General features: G+C 42.4%; 1 protein-coding gene and 1 pseudogene across 5 annotated transcripts in view; one reads left to right on the forward strand and one right to left on the reverse strand.

The window, feature by feature from the left end:
- LOC140651491 (adenomatous polyposis coli protein-like) overlaps positions 1-21,394 on the forward strand; it is a 176,898-nt gene that overhangs the window by 13,870 nt on the left and 141,634 nt on the right. The window lies entirely within an intron of this gene.
- On the reverse strand, positions 1,079-10,121 carry LOC140651433 (uncharacterized; annotated as a pseudogene).

The raw sequence follows: 21,394 nt of genomic DNA on the forward strand, positions 1-21,394 counted from the left end.
ACCCTGGTGATAATGGACAGACACAGAGGCACTAACTATAGATGGACTGTCCAGACAACTCCGAGAATACGAAGATAATCTTGCTTCCTCCATGTGGGCCTGCGTCTCAGCTGTGAAGGAACTGGCCCAAAAAATGTCTGAGCAAGCCGAGAAGGATAGGTCTTCCTCACGCACTCCAACCAAGGCCTCAGCTATTAAGAGTCAGCCTTTTTCTGTTCAAGGGAAAGGGTACCAGTGGCATACACTATGTGCAACCCTGTGGTTCTTCCTGCGTGACCAGGGGGAGGACATGAGGAAGTGGGATGGTGAACCTACCTGGAGACTAGAAGCTCGGGTACAGGAACTGCAAGGAAAAACAACAGCCAAAAAGCATCCATCCAGGAAAATTACTGCTCCAGTGTCTGTTGGGCAGAGTAGAAGGGCTGATAGTACTTTTGACCCTGATGAAGGGACTTCTGGTTTGCAGTTACAAAAATCAAGTAATGAAGACTCCGACGAGGACTAGAGGGGCCCTGCCTTCAGCCAGGTGGAGGAAAGGGACAACCGGGTTTACTGGACTGTGTGGATTCGATGGCTTGGCACATCAGACCCACAGGAGTATAAAGCTCTAGTGGACACTGGTGTACGGTGTACTCTAATGCCATCAGATTACAAAGGGGCAGAATCCATCCGTATTTCTGGAGTGACAGGAGGATCCCAAGAACTGTCTGTGTTGGAGGCTGAGGTAAGCCTAACTGGGAATGAGTGGCAAAAGCACCCCATTGTGACTGGCCCAGAGGCTCTGTGCATCCTTGGCATAGACTACCTCAGGAGAGGGTATTTCAAGGACCCAAAAGGGTACTGGTGCGCTTTTGGTATAGCTGCCTTGAGTACGGAGAAGATTAAACAGCTGTCTAGCTTGCCTGGTCTCTCAGAGGACCCTTCTGTGGTGGGGTTGCTGAGGGTCGAAGAACAGCAGGTGCCAATTGCTACCATGACGGTGCACTGACAGCAGTATCGCACCAACCGAGACTCCCTGGTTCCCATCCATGAGTTGATTCATCGACTGGAGAGTCAAGGAGTGATCAGCAAGACTCGCTCACCCTTTCATAGTCCAACATGGCCAGTGCGAAAGTCTGATGGAGGGTGGAGGTGACACAGTGAAGGAAGTGTTTGAGAAGGGGAAAAGAATAATCCAGAGCCTTCTGAAAACTGGTTTTGCCATTAAAAACAAAGCAAGGTCAAAGGACCTGCACAAGAGATCCAGTTCTTGGGAATAAAATGGGAAGATGGACATCATCACATCCCTATGGATGTGATTAATAAAATAACAGCTATGTCCCCACCAGCTAACAAGAAAGAAACACAAGCTTTCCTAGGCCTTGTGGGATTCTGGAGAATGCATATTCCAGGTTACAGTCATCTTGTGATCCCTCTCTGTCGAGTGACCTGGAAGAAGAATGGTTTCAATTGAGGCCCTGAGCAACAGCAGGCCTTTGAACAGATCAAACAGGAGATAGCTCGTGCAGTAGCCCTTGGGCCTGTCCATACAGGACCAGCTGTGCAAAATGTGCTCTACACTGCAGCTGGGGAGCATGGCCTCACCTGGAGCCTCTGGCAGAAAACACCAGGAGAAACCCGAGGTTGATCTCTAGGGTTTTGGAGCTGGGGGTATCAAGGATCTAAGGCCCACTACACCCTGACTGAAGAAGAGATACTAGCAGCGTATGAGGGGGTTCAAGACACTTCATTAGTAGTCAGTCAGAAGCACAGGTCCTCTTGGCACCACTATTACCTGTGCTGGGCTGGATGTTCAAAGGGAGGGTCCCCCCTACACATCACACAACTGACGCTATGTGGAGTAAGTGGGTAGCGTTGATCACTCAACAGGCTCAAATGGGGAACCCCAACCACCCAGGAATCCTGGAAGAGATCATGGACTGGCCAGAAGGCAGAGATTTTGGAGCATCGCCTGAGGAGGTGGCTCATGCCCAAGAGGCACCACCATACAATGAGTTATCAGAAGATGAAAGGCATTATGCTGCGTTTACCAACTGATCCTGCCGTGTTGTAGGAAACCATCGGAAGTGGAAAGCTGCTGTGTAGAGTCCCACACGACAAGTCGTTGAAGCCGTTGAAGGAGAAGGTGAGTCGAGTCAGTCTGCAGAAGTGAAAGCCATCCAACTGGCCCTAGAGATTGCTGAACAAGAAAAGTGACCAGTACTCTATCTCTGTACTCATGAATGGTGGTAAATGCCCTGTGGGGGTGGCTGCAGCAATAGAAACAGACCAAGTGGCAGCACAGAAGTAAACCCATCTGGGCTGCTGCATTGTGTCAAGACATGGATAGAAAACATTGCTCTAAAGGTATGTCGTGTAGATGCTCACATGCCCAAGAGCCGTGCCACCCAAGAACATCGAAACAATGAGCAGGTAGAGCAGGCTGTCAAAACTGAAATGGCTCAGGTAGACCTGGACTGGGAATGTAAGGGTGAGCTATTTGCAGCTCGGTGGGCCCATGAAACATCAGGACATCTAGGAAGAGATGCAACATACAGGTGGGCTCATGATCAAGGGGTGGACTTGACCATTGAAGCCATCGCAGAGGTTACCTACAAATGTGAAACATGCACCATAAGCAAGCAGTCTCCCTGGAATAGAGGGTGGTGGCTGGGATATTGATATGGGGAGGCCTGGTGGATCGACTATATTGGACAACTGCCACAAACCTGCCAAGGCAAGTACTTATGTGCTTACCATCTTGGAAGTGACTACTCGCTGGCTGGAAATGTACCATGTAAACCATGCCACCACTAAGAAACACCATCCTGGGACTTGAAAAACAAGTCCTGTGGAGACACGGCATGCCAGAAAATTGAATCAGACAACAGGACTCATTTCCAAAACAACCTCATAGACACCTGGGCCAAGGAACACGGCATTGATTGGGTGCATCACATACCCTATCACCCACAAGCCTCCAGAAAGATTGATCGATATAGCGGACTGTTAAAGACTATACTGAGAGCATTGGGCACTGGGGAATGAAATCAGAGAGAGAATTTAATTAAGAAGCTGTAGTTTTTTGTCACTTCACACTTTAAAATCTTTGTTGCCAAGATGATATTGAACATGTATGAGAAAATGAAGCTATGTATCAGTCATGCTGCATGTGCTGGTTTTGGCTGGGATAGAGTTCATTTTCTTCATAGTAGCTAGTATGGGGCTATGTTTTGGATTTGTGCTGAAAACAGTGTTGATAATACAGGGATGTTTTCGTTACTGCTGAGCAGTGCTTACACAGAGTCAAGGCCTTTTCTGCTTCTCACACCACCCCACCAGCGAGTAGGCTGGGGGTGCACGAGAAGTTGGGAGGGGACACAGCTGGGACAGCTGACCCCAACTGACCAAAGGGATATTCCATACCATATGACATCATGCTCAGCAATAAAACTAGGAGGGAGGTTGGCAGGGGGGGCCACTGCTTGGGGACAGGCTGGGCATCGGTCTGTTGGTGGTGAGCAATTTTTTTCATTTGCATCACTTGTCTTTCTTGGGTTTTATTTCTCTCTCTTTGTTATTTTCCTTTTCATTACAATTTTTTTAATTATTATTATTATCTTTTATTTCAGTTATTAAACTGTTTTTATCTCAACCCATGAGTTTTCTTACTTTTACCCTTCCAATTCTCTTCCCTCCATCCCATCAGGGGGGAGTGAGCAAGCGGCTGTGTGGTGCTTAGCTGCCAGCTGGGGTTAAACCACAACACTGCATCATTGCGAATATCCATATTTTTGTTCAAAATGAGATTACTGATGCAAAAGGAAAACTTTCTTGAATCTTGTCAGATTTTTTATATCAGTCTTTATTTTCCTCAAGGGAATTTCACTTTTATAATGACAGAGCAGACATATTAGCTGCATTTTATTAGGAAATGAGATCTTTGCAGGTGAAGAATCATATGTCAACATCTGGGTAGAATTTTGCAGACTGCATTTTTAGTACACATGTTAGATACTACCTTTTTGATCAGATCTTGTGCTTACTGCATAGCCATTTCATTTCATAGTTTAAAATCCAGGTCATAATTTCAGTATTGACAGTTTGTGCTTTTTTTTGGAATGGTTGAATCTTGCAGACACTAAGGTCAAAGGGACATACCTGAGATCACCTTATGGTATTACTCAGAAGTGGAAAACCAACAGAAGCATTTCAAAAGGAGAGCTCTGCTGCTTTGGTTTTTGCAACACTGAGGGGAGAACCTGTCTGTTTTGCCAAGTAGGAAATGTGCTCTTTTATCTCTGATAGAAGGCTGTATTGCTTGTTTTGTCACTATAAGTATTGGGGGTTTTGTTTGGTTTTGGGGTTTGGTTTTTTTAAAGCTAAAATTTAGTCATATTTAGAGCTTTATATATCACCATAAACCATACCTTGCTCTGCCTGTTGTCCCCACTAGACATAAGTTGACTGTGCTCAGTGACTCTTTGGGAGGCAGGTTCTTATCTGTAGGAAAAAGGGTCAGGATAGTCCAGTCTAAGATGTATAGGGATCACAGGCAGCAGTAATTGCATCAGCAAGTGGATTTGCATTCTGTATTTGAAGGAAGGAAAAGAATAACAGTAGTATTGGGGAGGTTAGAAATAGAGAGATAGAAATAGAGTTGGGAACATCAGTGAAAGAGGAAAAGAAATGCTGTGATTGACAAGGGGATAAAACCTTTCATGAAATGCAATTCCAGTAGTTCCTTTCCAAAGGTGGAAACAAGAGACCTCAGTAGGTTTTTTGAACTGATAGTATAAATCATCATGGAAAATAACAAGTAAAATTTAAAATGTCTATTTAGGTTTTTTTAAATCATTGTTCATGGAAATCTTTACTGAACTGAATGCATCATTAACCTATACAACCAGGGGTAGCTTTTTTAAAGCTTGGTTGTTAAAAATCTCAGAGGTTTGCAATGATTCCCTTTAAACAATTCCTTCTTTCTCATCACCCCGGTGAAATTTGTGTTCTTTCTTGGTGTAATGCGAGGGAAAGGTGTATAAGTGGCAAACCACCTCTCCTGTCAGTTATTTTTCTTAGATATGTTTAATAAGGGGAGTCCTTTACATTCTAGGAAATCCAACTGCTACTTCAGTTTACATTTTAAATATTTAATAAATTCATTATTTTATAGTCATGGATAATTACTAATGTGGAGAAAAAGTGGTCTGTATTTTGTATGGTTCATGTACTTATTTATTTGTCAGTATTTGCCTTCTGTACTTTGCAGGGTGGCAAATGGTTCTCTAAGTCAGACAAGAAGACACTCTGTCTTCCACTGGGCTTAGGTCTTGAAGTTTCAGATAGGTGGGTAAAATCTATATGTGGTTGAGTGAGCCAGTTTGATGATAGTAAAGTAGTAAAGTACTAGGCCTAGTACTTTACCATCTTTACTGTGTTCCCAGAAAATAAGAACCGAATGAGCTCAGGGATAAATTCTTTGGCCGTATGAGACAAAATGCATTTTAGTAATGGAAAGAGGATCTTTTATATCTCAACTGCGTGAAAGATATTTGGAAGGCAGAAAATGGCAGTTTTCCTATGTAATTAATGATAAAATTTGGCATGACAACTAATGTATGTAAGCACATGCTTTAACACTTTGCAGAACTAAACATGTTTTAGCATCTTGGAGGATTAAGTCAGAAGAAAGATTGTCCAGACCTAGATCTTATTTTTCACATACTATATATTTCAATGTATTTTCTCATTTTATACCAGTCTGAGATCTGAATAGGTTATTCATAGTGTCACCCAAAATATTATCTATCTGTGCTAATACCAATTTATTATATATTAAACCCATAACATTTTTAAAGATCTAGTTTATTAATAATCTTTCTTGTAAATTAGATATGGAAACATTACAGTTCTGGTTTTGGTTCATCAGTTTTATTCAGATTCACAGTGTCACAGTGTAAAAAATTTACAAGAAACATTTTTCCTATTCTGTCAATGAATGGTGAATAGAAAGAATGTAATGGGGTTTAGTTCTTTTTGCTTCAGAATACCAGAACAAGTCATCTTTATAAGGGGATTGTCACAAATGAGTGATTTAGATCACTTAAAAAATCACCATCAAAGGTATTAGCAAAAGTGGTTTTCATATAATGTTGTAAAAGTGTGACTTAACAAAGTTTGATGGCAAGGTTCACTCTATTAATTACTGCATGGAAGAAACATACACAGGAAAATTGGGTTACACTCGAGTTAAAATGATTCACAGAGAGACCGAGGGTATGGAGGACCCTCCTGTTGAGTCACGAGGTTCAGAGTAGACCCCCTTGCTTTCTAAACTCCTGATGGAGCTTAGGTGTGGCTAGGTCCAATCTTAGTCTCAGACTTGGACAACGGTTTATGTCTAAGGGATTATATATGCAAAATTTATCAATTCAGCATGCAATCAAAGTTACCAAGACAAAATCAATGTTACCATACTACAAGGTTATGCGCGATATCAGTCACTTACCAAAGATCTGCCATTGGTAAAAGGTCTCTCTGCCTCGAGGAGCAACCTTGAGAGGTGTCCCAGCTCAAGAGCAGATCACCGCCATGCAGCCACACTGCCTAGCAGGGAGAGCTCAAAGAAGGCTCACTTAGGCTGTCATATTTATAGATAAAGTGGTTGGCTCGTAGTCAAATTACATGTGATGGAAAGGTATGCATGAGGCTCCTTGTACCCACAACTTTGTTCCTTGATAAACGAGTCTTGGAAAAGCCATCCGCTATTCATGTGTCAATCACATGATCGGTGTTCCAAGCTCATATGCATTGATGCTCACTGTGCCACTCAGCTTCTTTGTGGGTTCTCAGAGAACAGATTGGAACCAGAAGAGTTCTTGTCCCGGCCACAGCTCAGGCCTTTACCTCCTTTGGAGTCTGTACCAAACTATTGCTCGTTTGGTTAAGAGGTCGAGTGCATGCGTCACACTCCACCCCGTGACTACAGTCAATCTACTTTATCGACTCAGAGAGTGGTAGTACGGTTACCTCTTGCCTCTATGTCATAAATATGTGGTGTATTGCAGATCAGTGGTAAGAGTCCAATTATCTGATAAGCTGTTTAGTTTAAGTGTCCTAATTAAGGTTAGTTATATACCATTTTACATACAGAATCAATTGATTATATGCGTTTTACATGCTGGATTGATGTAATTTGTTTCATTTTTTGCCAAACTTTGATATACAGAATGATTATAAGCAATAAACATCATAAGGTTAAAACTAACAAAACTACAATAGGATGCAGCATCAAATTCAAAATTCCAGTTGCTGTTGGGGACCATCCAAAAAGAGTTTCCCACCAGTGATGTTCTCCATCTTTTTTCACTCTTTCTAGGACATGGTGTATCTCTTCTGCATCATGATGGACAGTAATCAGGGTTCTTTGTCCATTGTTTCGAATTCATTTTAGCAATTGATTCAGGTCATCATGTTGCAACAGTTTTCTCACCAATGTGAGATTCATTCCAATAGGGGTAGGCAATAAATCTTGATGCAATGTATAGTTAGATTGTAGCAGTTGGTGGGTTGTGACAGGAGCTGAATAGTTAAAGTCGCATCCCATAATTTGGGTAAAATTACAAATACAAATATTTGAGTGATTGTATATATCTACAGTGGTATTGTCTCTAAATATAGAATCACAAAGGGTTCTCATACAAACACATCCGTTTCCAACGTATACAAGTTCAGTTTCAGGGGTTTCATTAGGATGTATTTCAAAATGACAAACACGTTGTTCTGTGTCAAGACAAATGTCTTGGGCCTTAATGGTATTACTTTCACAAATAAATCCCTGTTATTCCCATACAATGCATGCATCAACATCAATAGTTTGCCATTTGTTCCCATTTTGTTGGGCCCATACTCTATGTTCTAACGGATAGAGGACAGTTCCATGGTGATTTAATCCCAGTGCAATGATTGGGTATATGGGGTATAGTGAAGCATTGCTTATTGTTAGAACAAAAGCTGTGGCTTTACTGTCAGTAGGGCCATAGGTAAAATTGACTAGACGCCACCAGGATTGGAATTTCTTTTCAAATTCAGTTGCGTTATCCCAGATTACTTTTCGAATTTCAGTGGGTAAGGTGCCCTCTTCACCTTCTCTTACAATCGCTACCACAGTAGATTGTACCCACAATTGAGTTTGAATACAACTAAGAGCGAGAGAGACATTAATTTGGGCTGCACCTAGTGCGTCCACAATTAGTTGGTGGTCTTCTTCATTAATTCTTTCCCATTGAGGTAATATATCAGATAAGAGCCATTGGTTAGTTCCCAGTGCCAATAGAGAAGATTGAAATGGATGTTCTAATTTGTATAAATTACTTGTTGCTGAGCTTATTTTGTTTTCTAAAACTTCAGCATCCATGCTGTTTAATACTCCTAATCCTGTTCCTAAAATACCAGTTGCATCTCTTCTTGATCATTTTGGAGAGTGCTCATCCATGCAACCACGCTAACCATCCTTCATAGGACACACTTAGGAATGGTGAGCAAGTAGATTTAATTGCAGAGATGTTGATCTGCATTGATAGTTCCACTCGTTTGAGGGACCATGATGGATTAAATAGCACTTGTTGCTGGCCTGTATGTTTGATGGCATAGGGTCCAATTTTAGAAATTTGTGGGGATAGAGTTTTCTTATCCTTTACAGTCAGGGCAGATGTTAAGTGAGGAGTGGTTGTTGTTGTGCTAGGCTCAGTAATGTCTATTTTAAATTTAAAGGATAGTCCCATGCTATGGTGAGCCTATGGAGGCAGACTATGAAAACAGGTTGTACTAAGGTAAAAATGTACCAACAGTCCAATCTTTCAGAGGTGCAAAATTTTGTATCTTTTGTTATTGGGTTTGATGTAATGTTGTACACAGAAACCTCAGTTGCCTTGTCATGGGTAGACCCATTGATCATCCGGCATCCTATTTTAATTTCTGTCCCTACCATTCCCCAAAGTCGGGGAATTTTATTAACATCAGTCTCATTTCTATCCCAGCTCCATTCATTTTCTAAGTATACTTTAGTTCCGCATATGACCATGGTGGAAAGATTCAAATCTCCCTTACCAGGGAGTGTTCCCATAGTCCCAGTATACTTAACACGAGCTTGAGACCATGGCCACTCTAGGGTTCTCTCAGTAAGGCTCCTTAGTAAAACTAGGGGAGTATTTAGAGTAGGCACTGATGTCATTGTGATAGGTTTAGTGATTCTGAGAGATATTGTTCCTAGTATTATGTTGTGTCCCTTCAGAGCGTTCCATCTGCATGATATCTTAACATCATAATGTTCCTTCACTGTGTCATGTATTGAGCAATGACTTATGTTACAGCATTTTCTATATGGCATGCAAGAGTTATTGTGAATAATCATAACATATATATATATCCCTCATTAACAGGTGGTTGTGCTTTACAAGTCATGTTTATATTGCTCTCTGTTAGTAACAAGACAGGTGGCTTATCTGTGTTGACACAATTGTGGCTGATTTCTTGATTGACAATTAAGTTGAGACAGGTGGGTGTTTGTGGGGAAGCAAGTATTATCGAAATCTTCAACAGCAGTAGGATGATGTATCTTATTTTCATCTTGGAGGAGACTGCAAGATAAAAGGGTAAAACAAACTGGTCTTGGTGGTGTTTTCTGGATGGGTTACCCCATTAGAAGGAAGGAAAAATCCATTGTGCACTAATTCCGTGTTTTGCACCACTGCTGTCAGTAGCTTCCCAAGCAAGTGGGCCATGAGGTTTAGAGTCATAGGTACAGTTCCAATTTGTAGTATATTTACCATGAAAGGTTGTCCTGGCTGTAATGCTATCCGATATTTTCTTTCATCAGGAAGTGGAGCATAAGGTCTAGTTTTTGTAAAGAATGCTCGGCTCACAGGGCTCCCAGTGGGCCCATACCGATTATTCAATTGATGAAGTATTTTGGAAAGTTGAGTATCCCACTGGGCCTCGTGTGGCTTAAGGCTCCTTTTCAATAAGCCATTAGCTCTTTCTGCCATCCCATTTGATTTAGTAGGGGGTATGGAATACCCACTGAATTTCTTCCTGTTTTGCCCATTCTTGCACTTCCTTGTTGGAAAAATGTGAGCCATTGTCACTTTGGATGACATCAGGTGTTGGTAGGCCTGAAAACCAAGAGGATAATCCCCTAAGGGTGCTCTGACCATTAGCCTTCCGATATTTAGTTGCCACGATTAGGCCTGAGATGACCTCTACTCCTGTGAGGATGTATCTAAATCCTGAGGAGGGTTTAAAGGGTCCAATGTAATCAATTTGCCATGTTGACCATAGGGTTTTTCCCTCCTTAATGTGTAGGGGTGGTGTTTTAGCAGGGTGATTTGTTTGCAATTTCAATTTACATTGGGGGCATTCTGTAAGGATGGTTTCACATGTTTTCCAGTTTAGAGGCCAACCTCGGCTTTGGGCTGCAAAATAAAGTGCTTCTCGGCCTGTGTGGCCTAATTTTTGATGTAACCATTCCCCCATTCGGTACCATTCTGGATCCGGTGTATCTCCTGTTTTTATTCCCCTAATTCTGGCTAATTCATCTACTTGTTGGTTCCATTTTGTGGCTGGTTGGTCATTGTTTACATGGGCTTTTACCCATCCTAGTTTAAATGGTACCTGTTTAGCTATATCTAATAGTAATTGCCAGTCTTCAGTTCTCCAAACTGGGGATCTATTTACTTCCCAATTTAGGGCTTCCCATTGACAAAGCCATTGTGTGGCACCTGCCCACATGTCATAGGAGTTGACATTGATAACTTTTGCTCCATTTTGTGCTGCTAGAAATACTGCTCTTAATTCTCCTACTTGTGCACTACCTTCACCTTCTTCTATTACTTGTTTGCTGGTGGTAATTTCTAATGCGGCAGCTTTATACCGCCATTTGCCGTTTACCCTCTTTGCTGAGGCATCGGTAAACCAAATGCCTTTGGTCAGTGTTTTCTCAGTGAGGGGAGGTGCATTTAGAATTGGTGAAGGTTTAAATGGCTGTTTTAGTGCTAGTGGGTCAGTGTTTATAGGCATTTGTAATTTGGAAATTTTTGTTTGTCCTTCGGTCAATTGCATTTCATCTGCTACTCCCATCAGGTAGGCATACCATTTTCTGGTGGTGGGTTTCTGTGCAATTCCTTCTGGTGAAGAAGTTCCTTTTAGGACTGTTTCTAGCAAATTAAATGGCCCTCTAGTCTGAACAGGTTTCCCCTGGTGTATTTTCTCAACTTGTTTAACTACTTGGATTAAAGACAAAAGTCCCTTTTCCCATTTGGAATATCTATTCTGTCTCTTTAAATGCAGTCGAGCTAAACATTAAAGGTCTTTTTGGTCCACTCAGCCCGGTCTGGAATAGATTGCAATAAGTACCATGTTCTGCAAAGCCCCATTCTGCTATAATAGGGTCATCAGGGTGTACTGGTCCCAGTGACTGATATGTCTTTAATTCCTGTATTAGAGTTTTGACTGCCTCTTCATGTTCTGGGTTCCATTTCCACAGTTTTCCCTTTCATAAAAGTGAGTATAGTGGGCAAGCAATGATAGAAAATCCAGGTACATGTTTCCTCCAGTATCCTAAAGTACCCATAAGTTGTTGTAATTCTTTCCTAGATTGGGGCATCTGTAACTGTTCTATTTTACTTAGGATGTTCGGTGGGATTGCTGCACTACCTGCAATCCACCAAGTACCTAAAAATTTTACTTCTCTACTCTGTCCCTGACATTTTTCTGGTGGGATTTCAACTTCTGCTTTATGTAGTGTTTGCCACACTGCTGCTGCCGCTTCCCCCACCTTTTCAGGGGAGGTCCCTCCGATTAGGATATCATCTATATATTGGTACAGTTTCACATCTTGAGGGAGTGAGCCTGTCTGTAAAAGTTCAGCAAGCGCAGCATGAGCAATCGTGGGTGAATGTTTATATACCTGTGGGAGTCTGTTAAAGGTATATTGTATGCCCTCCCAAGTAAAAGCAAATTTCTCTTTATCCTCCTCCTGTAAGGGAACCATAAAGAACATATCTTTCACATCTAGCACTGCCATCCATGGGTGTGCGGCCACTTGTAGCGTGGCTGTTAAAGTTGCAGTATTTGAATTTGGTTCAATTTGAATCAACATTCAGAACCATGAGGGCAATTAATATTTTTTTTTAATGCCATATGTGATTACCACAGGAAATTGGTGAAACTAGCTGCTCAGGATTTACGTGGGTTTACGTGGCAAGGTTTTGGTAGTGGAGGGGGGCTACAGGGGTGGATTCTCTGAGAAAACACCAGAAACTGCCCCCATGTCGGACAGAGCCAGTACCATCTGGCTCCAAAACAAACCCGCCACTGGCCAAAGCTGAGCCAAACAGCAACGTTGGTAGCGCCTCTGTGATAACATATTTAAGAAGGGTTAAAAAATGCTGCGCAACAGCAGCTGGGAGGGAGGAGTGAGAAAATGTGAGAAACAACTATTTGGACACCGAGGTCAGAGAAGAAGGAGAAGGAGGAGGTGCTCCAGGCGCCAGAGCAGAGATTCCCCTGCAGCCCGTGGTGAAAACCATGGTGACGCAGGTTGTCCCCCTGCAGGCCGTGGAGAGCCCACGCCAGAGCAGGTTTTCTGGCAGGAACTGCCGCCCATGGGGGACCCACGCTGGGGCAGTCTGTTCCTGAAGGACTGTATTCCATGGAAAAGGACCAACGCTGGAGCAGTTCGTGAAGAACTGCAGCCCGTGGGAAGGACCCATGTTGGAGCAGTTCGTGAAGGACTGCATCCCGTGGGAGGGACCCCACGCTGGAGCAGGGAAACAGCGTGAGGAGGAAGGAGCGGCAGAGACAACGTGTTATGAACTGACCACAACTCCCATTCCCCATCTCCTTTGCGCTGCTCAGTGGGGGAGGAGGTAGAAGAGTCAGGAGTAAAGTTGAGCCTGGGAAGAAGGGAGGTGTGGGGGGGGAAGGTGTTTTTAGTTTTGTTTTTATTTCTCACTGTCCTACTCTGTTATCAATTGGCAATACATTAAATTGATCTTCCCCAAGTCAAGTCTGTTTTGCCCGTGACAGTAATTGGTGAGTGACCTCCCTGTCCTTATCTCGACCCATGAGTGTTTCATCTTATTTTCTCCCCTGTCTTGCTGAGGAGGGGGAATGAGAGATCGGCTTGATGGGCATGTGGCAGCCAGCCAAAGTTAACCCACCACAAAGGGGAAGAACGCTTATATGAATAATGAGAAGTGAGTTCAGCACTAACTAAAAACTTTGAGCATATGGTTAGATATCTCTTCTGAAATAAGTTAATCTCTAAATATTGCTAAGAAATGCAATATAAAAGCAGATTTTCCACATCTGCCTACTGGGGGCTTCTTGAATCATTCTCAAAACTAGCTTGCGTTGGCCACCATCTGAGACAGAAGACCACTAGTGGTCCTTTCCTCTGCTCTAATTCTGTTTCAGTGGTGTTATTTATTTGTCTATAGTATAGAAGATGGCTGTTGTTTTACAGGTAGCATAAGCTTCTTTCTTATCAAAGTTATTGGAGGGAGAAGTCATCATGTGTCTTGTAGAATCAAATGGGGCTTGAAAGCCATGGCTACCACTACTTTTTTCAGTTTTTGTTCATGCTGAGTGTCATGGTTTAACCCCAGCTGGCAACTAAGCACCACACAGCTGCTCACTCACTCCCCCCACAATAGGATGGGGGAGAGAATCAGAAGAGTAAAAGTGAGAAAACTCATGGGTTGAGATAAAGACAGTTTAATAAGTAAAGCAAAAGCTGCACACACAAGCAAAACAAAGCAAGGAATTCATTTGCTCCTTCCCATGGGCAGGCAGGTGTTCAGCCATCTCCAGGAAAGCAGGGATCCATCACACATAACAGTTACTTGGGAAGACAAACACCATCACTCCAAATGTCCCCCCCTTCCTTCTTCTTCACCAGCTTTATATACTGAGCATGATGTCATATGGTGTGGAATATCCCTTTGGTCAATTGGGGTCAGCTGTTCCAGCTGTGTCCCCTCCCAACTTCTTGTGCACCTGGCAGAGCATGGGAAGCTGAAAAGTCCTTGATTTAGTATAAGCACTACTTAGCAACAACTAAAACATCTCTGTATTATCAACACTGTTTTCAGCACAAATCCAAAACATAGCCCCATACTAGCTACTATAAAGAAAATTAACTCTCCCAGCCAAAACCAGCACACTGAGGAACCTAAAGATTATCAGGTTTTCTGTGGGTTTTGGTGGTCTGTACTATCTGGGTAGACAATACGAGGGAATGAACCTTGCATCCTGGGCTAAATGGTGCAGACTGGTCACATCTACAGTGTTGCACACAGCCCAGACCTTCTCCTTTGGGGTTCATTTGAAGTCTGCACGATGCTGAGAGACAATCTTGTGTGTGTATGGTTGGTTTGTTTATTCAATATGTCAGAATAAAAGAAAGAGCTGAGTCTCAGACCATCATAATGCTGATTTTCATAGCATGACACTGAGGTGCATGGTGTTTTGCACCAGAGGATACTACTGGTCCATTATGATTCCTGTAAGAAAGGCACTTAGATTCTGTAAAGTATCATTCAAAATGCTATGTATTAGAGCTAATACTATAAAAAAAGAGAGAATAGTGTAGATAATCTCACATCCCTTCAGATGCTGGGAACCCCATTTTGTGCAACATCGAACAGGCCTCCAATCCATGCACAGCATACTGTGCAGATCCCATCCGTAGAAAGGGTTACCCCATTTCAGTCATTCGAGCTATTATAGGATTTCCTTACAAGGAAACAACTTTATTCATCCTTTCTACTGTCAAAACAGAAAGGATGTTCACATGGGAACAACTTGCTGCACTCCTAGATAAAGGCAAGGCCATGCAGGTGGCATAATCACTAGTACCAGGTGGGAGCTGCCTGCAGGCTCCTCTGTTACAATGAGCTGGCTTAGTTTATCCTGCAGCCAAGGAATCTGTGCAGCACATTGCAGGCCTGAAGGCCAAGCTGTACATGTAGCATAGTGCAGCACAGGCCTGGCTCTACTCAGGTTAACTGTTATGTGGATCACTAACTCCTTGATGTACAATGGTCTTCTGGTCAAGACCACTACACATGGGTTGTTAGATAATGTTGAAGACTGTCTTGAGTGACTGAAACCAAGCCGTTTATCTTGGGCACCATGCAGCAAATGATCCTGACAACTGCCTGGATCTTCTTTCAGAAGAAATTAGGACACTTTAGAAGGGAGCATGGGAGAAAGGTAGCTTAAGTTCGGTATAGGTGATCAGGAGACAAAGGCCCTAGGCAAATCAAGGAGACATGCACATTGACAGCATGGTTACACTTGCAAAAATCTTCTCATGTTGTTGTTTCCTCTAGAAGAAGGGAGGAAAGTCACAAGACCTTGTAATGGAACCTTTTTTAAGAGGCATTTGAATGTCCTGACTTGCCCTCAGCTTTTTACGTTTCATTTGCATTGGCTGCTTTGGGGAGGGGAAGAGGGAGTTGGCTTAAAGGTGTTTTTTTTAAATAATATTTTCAGGATGGAATAAAGCACATAAGTTCAAAAGAACAAATATTTTGCTTCCGTTTCAAAGTAATGTCAGATTTTTCAGTCATGTTTTTCCCTTATTCTTTTTTCTTTCCAAAAGTCTCTCAGCAGAACCTAGATGTTCTAAAACATGTGCCTTTTCATATATATCATTTAGGTTGGCTGAACACTTTAGTTTTCTTTTCAGCATGTGCTTTCTTCACCTGCAGCATAGCAAGCTCTAAAGCTGTGGGAACATATTTGGAAACCAAAGCTTTTGGTCTCCTTTGAAGATATTATGCTTATTCTCGACTATTTTGAGTAGTCTTTTGTTCTTCTGTGTAAGACTTGACAAATTATAGGGTCTTTAAAATCTTATCTACAAACCGTCTTCCTCTGAAAATAGAGATCTGTATTCTCTGCTCTCCCAACCCTCCAAACAGGTGTTAATTTGCTATTAAAATGCTCTTGGCCTTATGATTCCTTCAGTTGTTAGTCTATCCCTGGGCTGTTCTGGCAAAAGCCAGTTCTCTTCCTCAGAACAGTGATTTGGTAATAACATTTCTTTTTCTTGTGAAAGCAGTAGTGAGGTAGCAATGCCTTTCCCTGATTTGGGAATACTTGAAATCGAGAACCTGGTTTCAGTTCCAATGAATATTCCAATGAATACCTGCTTTGGTGTGATTTGGTATTGACTTCAAGAGGAAACAAATTGAACCTGCAAGCAGGCTCAATTAATAAATGATGAGACTGAAAAGAAAATCTGTTAGATCTTGCAGAGCAAAAAAAACATGTTTATGACTTCTGCTGCTTTGTAATAGGTGAACAAAAGTCAGCCTGGATGGTGAGAAAAATAATTATTTTTTGTGAGAGTGTGTGTTTGTACAGAAACTGGAGGGATTTTGGTGAAAGAAAAATGTTTGGGGGGAGGAATCTATAGAATGTCAAAAGTTCTACAAAACTTCCTTTCTTTTGTTATAAATCTTTGCATAGATGTGTCCTGTGCACATTTTTGTAACAGCCCTAAATTTTTAATTTAGCATGCAGAAGCTCCAGAAGGAGGCAGAAGTCCCATAGGAAAGCATGCTTTTGATTTGGCCTTTTCTTTGTTGAAAGGAAGGTTTGATTGGGGGCGGGGATTAAGCCAATGTCATTGAGTTCACTGAAGATGAACCAAAAATAGTGTGCTTTTCATGACAGAGTTGCAGGTTGTTTTTTTTCCTGTTACATAGTCTGTATCTGAGCCTGTGTCATTTTCTATTCTCTTAATTTATTTTGTCCACGATTATTGCATAGGTCAGGGCTGAAGCTTTGCAGTAGGGCAACATCAAGAAATACTTCTGCTGCTGTGTGACATATCTGTAGTGTGCATATAGAAATCTCCCTCTTAATCCAGAACTCTTCATAAACAAATAATGCACTCAAAGAAACTCCAAAATCAAAATGATAAGTCAAACTTTCTTCTGTTTTATTTAATCTTACCATGTGCCTTTTCTTGCTGATGCTTCAAAACAGCTATTTTCTTAAACTCCTGCCTCTACTGAAGTTTAAGCATGCATTTGAAAAGTCACAAAAGTACAAGCCAGTATTCATTATTACATTCTCCTGTCTTCTGAAGTTATATGAATGTATGCTGTACCCATCCCCATATTCAACTTGAGGTGATTATTTTGTGTGTGTATTTGCATCTAAACCACCAGTGGATTGATGTAATTCTATTGAATTTGGTGGATTTTTGTTTCTGCCTCTGCCAACAGTGGATTTGTTTTTTCATCTTAATATGCATTTCTTCCTACATAAATCTCACTGCATAGAGCAGAGCAGACTCAGTATTATTACCTGTAAGAAGGACATCTAACAGACTGCTCCCTATTATCTAGTTTCTCAAGCTTACTGTGATTCATATTCCTTTTCTTGCATACAGAAGGAATATGGGATAAGAAAATCCAGTTGAACTGTAGAAAATGTAGAACATTGATTTCCGAGTATGCAGAAAACAAAGCAAAATAATATATTCAAACAGTCAGTTACAGGAGCTAGCAAAGTGTAAAGTGCCTTTAAGAAGCAGATGTTTGCTGTGAAGTTCACCATGCATGCAAACATGTTTCCTTCTGTACAAAGTTAGTGCTCAAGTTTTTATAGACATTCAGGGTATGCATAAATTTATAATGGTGATTGTTTTAGTCATGATAGCACTTGAGCACACTGAAAAAAACATCAAAGTACTCCACAAACAACCAACACAAAGCCAGGCCCTGCCCCAGAGAATTCTCAGTCTAGGGCTGAAACAATACACAAGTGAGCAAATTGACAAATGTGAGAGGAGCAGGTTAGGATGGAGGAGAAAAGAGGACAACTTATCAGTTCAGGGAATATTGTTTCTATGCAGTTGAATAGCTGATTAGTCTAGGCTGTTGTTTTGGTAATATAAATTTATAGTATTCTGCTGTGGGTAAATAGCACCAGGCATCTGCCCCAAATTATAAGTATATATGACAGGTAACCCTGGACTGATCTGCATCCAGTTCTTGTATTGTGTCACAATTTTGATTAAGGGTGTGATATTTTTATCTCAAAATATTTATAAAGGTAAAACAGCATGGAAACAGTTTAAACTGACACAAATAATTTCATAGAATAATAGAATCACAGAACAGCCCAGGTTGGAAGGGACCTCAAAAGATCATCTGGTCCAACCTTTCGTGGGAAAGGGAGCCTAGATGAGGTTATCTAGCACCCTGTCCAATCGCATCTTGAAAACCTCCAGCAATGGGGACTCTATCAGGTCCCTGGGGAGTTTGTTCCAGTGAATGATTGTTCTCACTGTAAAAAATGACTTTCTTGTATCAAGATGAAACATCTCCCAGTGCAACTTGTACCCATTGCCTCTTGTCTTCTCCATGTGGCTCCTTGTGAAGAGAAAGTCTCCGTCCTCTTTGTAACTGCCCTTTAAGTACTGGAATACTGTGATGAGGTCCCCTCTTGAACCTTCTTTTCTCCAGGGAGAAAAGACCTAACTCCTTCAGTCTTTCCTCATAGGGTAGGCTCTCAAGCCCTTTGATCATTTTTGTAGCCCTCCTTTGGACCCTCTCCAGTCTGTCCGCATCTTTCTTGAATTGTGGGGACCAGAACTGGACACAGTACCCCAGGTGTGGCCTGACAAGCACTGAGCAGAGTGGGATGATCACTTCTCTATCTCTGCTAGTAATGCCCCTGTGGATGCAGCCCAGGATCCGATTTGCCTTTGTTGCTGCAGCGGTGGACTGCTGACTCATGTTCAGCTTGTTGTCCACCAGGACCCCCAGGTCCCTTTCAGCAAGGCTGCTCCCCAGCCACACAGATCCTAGCCTGTATTGGGCTCTTTGGTTATGTCATCCCAGGTGCAGGACCTTGCACTTGTCTTTGTTAAACTTCACGCTGTTCTTTCTAGCCCACTCTTCCAGCCTGTCCAGATCTGTAAGAGGTATGTGTTAAAGGAGAAGCCGCTGCCCGAGCACTCACACACCATTCAGGGAGTTGCACACACACCATTCAGGGAGTTGCACACACACCACCGGAGTACTTGTACAAGTACTACTTGTAAAGCACACACACCACCGGAGACTTTAACTACTAGGACCTGAGTCCCTTCGCAGCAGGCAGCTCCATGGAGCTGACGGGTGCCCCTTTTCGACTCCTCGCTCACACACACACTCACTCTCGGGCGCTTCCTCTCCCCTCTGGCTCGACCCTAGGTTTCCCAAAGCAGAGTCTCTGATACGACGTACGCCAGACGAATTTATTGGTACAGCGGTGAAAACAGCTCGAGCTGGGTGCCTCCGGAGAGGGACCCAGGACAAAGAAATCCCTGGGCAATTATACCCTTACAATCTAAATTCCCCTCCCCTCAGGACACAGTTCGGACCAATAGTAGTATCAGGGTCTGGGGTCTTCTGGTTCTTCATTGGGCCCTTTCATTGTCTCTAGGCGGGCCGATTCTTCTCTTATCTCTAAGATTGCAGCTTCTGCTAAGGTTGAAGCCTCCTTATCCTTCTGGTTTGCACCAGTTTCAGGGGCCTTCCTTCATGTAGCCAAGTAAAAGTTCAGTGCACGGTCGGTGGATCTGGGTGACAGTTCTTGGGGCCTAAGACTTCAGCAAGCCTTGATACTAATGCTAAAGTGACTACTACAACAGTCCTCCCTTTTTTTTTTTTTTTTATCAAGCATTCCTGCTTAATATGTCAGACCAAGGTCAGACAAAGGCCGCGAATTCTTTCAGGATGAACAATTAACCACCATGTTCATATATATAATATGATTACAAGTAACACAATAGGGCTAAGCATAATACTATTATCATGGGATGTAACGTGGTTGGAGAGACAGTTGTCAATACTGGCATAGTAGTTTCACAAGTTACATTGACAAATAGCGTATTAACATTTATAACATACTGGGTCAGTCGTTCACCTCCATCCAACAGGCTGGTCTTAGCTGGGATATAAGTCCCTGGTATGGCCAAATGTCTCCCAAAGAGAATTTCTGCTGGTGTTAGCCCTATGGGTCGTTGTAGGGCATTGCGCACATCCCATAGGGCTAAGTGCAATGCGTCCGGTCACTTCAAACCTGTGTTTGTAGATATTTTTGCTATCTTTTCCTTTAAGGTTCTGTTCATTCTTTCTACCTGTCCTGAGGGTTGTGGGTGATAGGGAGTGTGCAAGTTCCTCTCTATACCTAGCGACTTATATAGTTGACCGATTGTATTTGCTGTAAAATGGGCACCCCTGTCTGATTCGATTGATTCAGGAACTCCATATCTGGGTATAATTTCCTTCAATAATGCTTTAATTACTCCTCCTGTGTCTGCTTTTCTTGTGGGGAATGCTTCTACCCAACCTGACAATTGATCTACTATAACTAATAAATGTTTGTATCCACTGGCGGATGGCATATCTGCCTAATCTATTTGTAATCGTTGAAAAGGGAAATAGGCCCATGGTCGTCCCCCTAACTCTGAGCTCGACTTGATACTTGAAAACTTTTGGCAGGTTGGGCAGCTACTGGTGATCCTCTTTGCGGCGGCATAAATTCCTGGTGCTGTCCATCTCTTTTTTTTTTTTACCTGGTTAGCCACTGCCTCTGCTCCTCCATGAGCTTTGTCATGAAACCACCTAGCCACAGTAATTAATTACTTCTTTGGCAAAATCGGTTTTCCTCCAATTGTCCATATTCCGCTGTCATTTTTTTCTGCTTCCCACTTTTCCCATTGATTCTTTTCCTCTGCTGTAGAGTCCTTTTCATACATGGCTTTGGGGTCTATTAAATCTGGCCATTCGTTCTGATTGTCCATTGAGATTGCAACCATACACTCCTTCAGAGGTTGCTGGGCTGCAGCTTTCGCAGCTGCATCAGCTAAAGCATTTCCTTCACTAATTTCTGTAGTATCTTTGATATGGGCTGGGCAATGTATCACAGCAATTTCTCTGGGTAGTTGGACCCATTCCAGCAAATTGCATATTTCCTCTCCATTGGATACCCTTTTTCCTGATGATGTGAAAAATCCTCGTTCTTTCCATAACATTCCTGTTGCATGGCGTTCCCCGAAGGCATACCAACAGTCTGTGTAAGTATTGACTCGTTTTCCCTTTCCTAGATGAGCCGCGTGTGTCAACACTACCCGTTCCGCTCCTTGTGCGCTCAGCCTTGCTGGGAGTGGTTCGGCTTCCATCACTTGTCCTTGGCTGACCACGGCGTACCCAGTCCGTCGTTGTCCATGCAAGTAGTAGGATGAGCCGTCTACAAATAGAGCTAAATCTGGGTTCTGCAAAGGAACATCAGTTAAATCTGTTCGTGGTTTGCTAGAAGTAAGCATTACTCGTTCGCACTG

This window comes from Ciconia boyciana, chromosome 4, assembly GCF_034638445.1.
Source record: "Ciconia boyciana chromosome 4, ASM3463844v1, whole genome shotgun sequence".
In the NCBI taxonomy this organism is placed as follows: Eukaryota; Metazoa; Chordata; class Aves; order Ciconiiformes; family Ciconiidae; genus Ciconia; species Ciconia boyciana.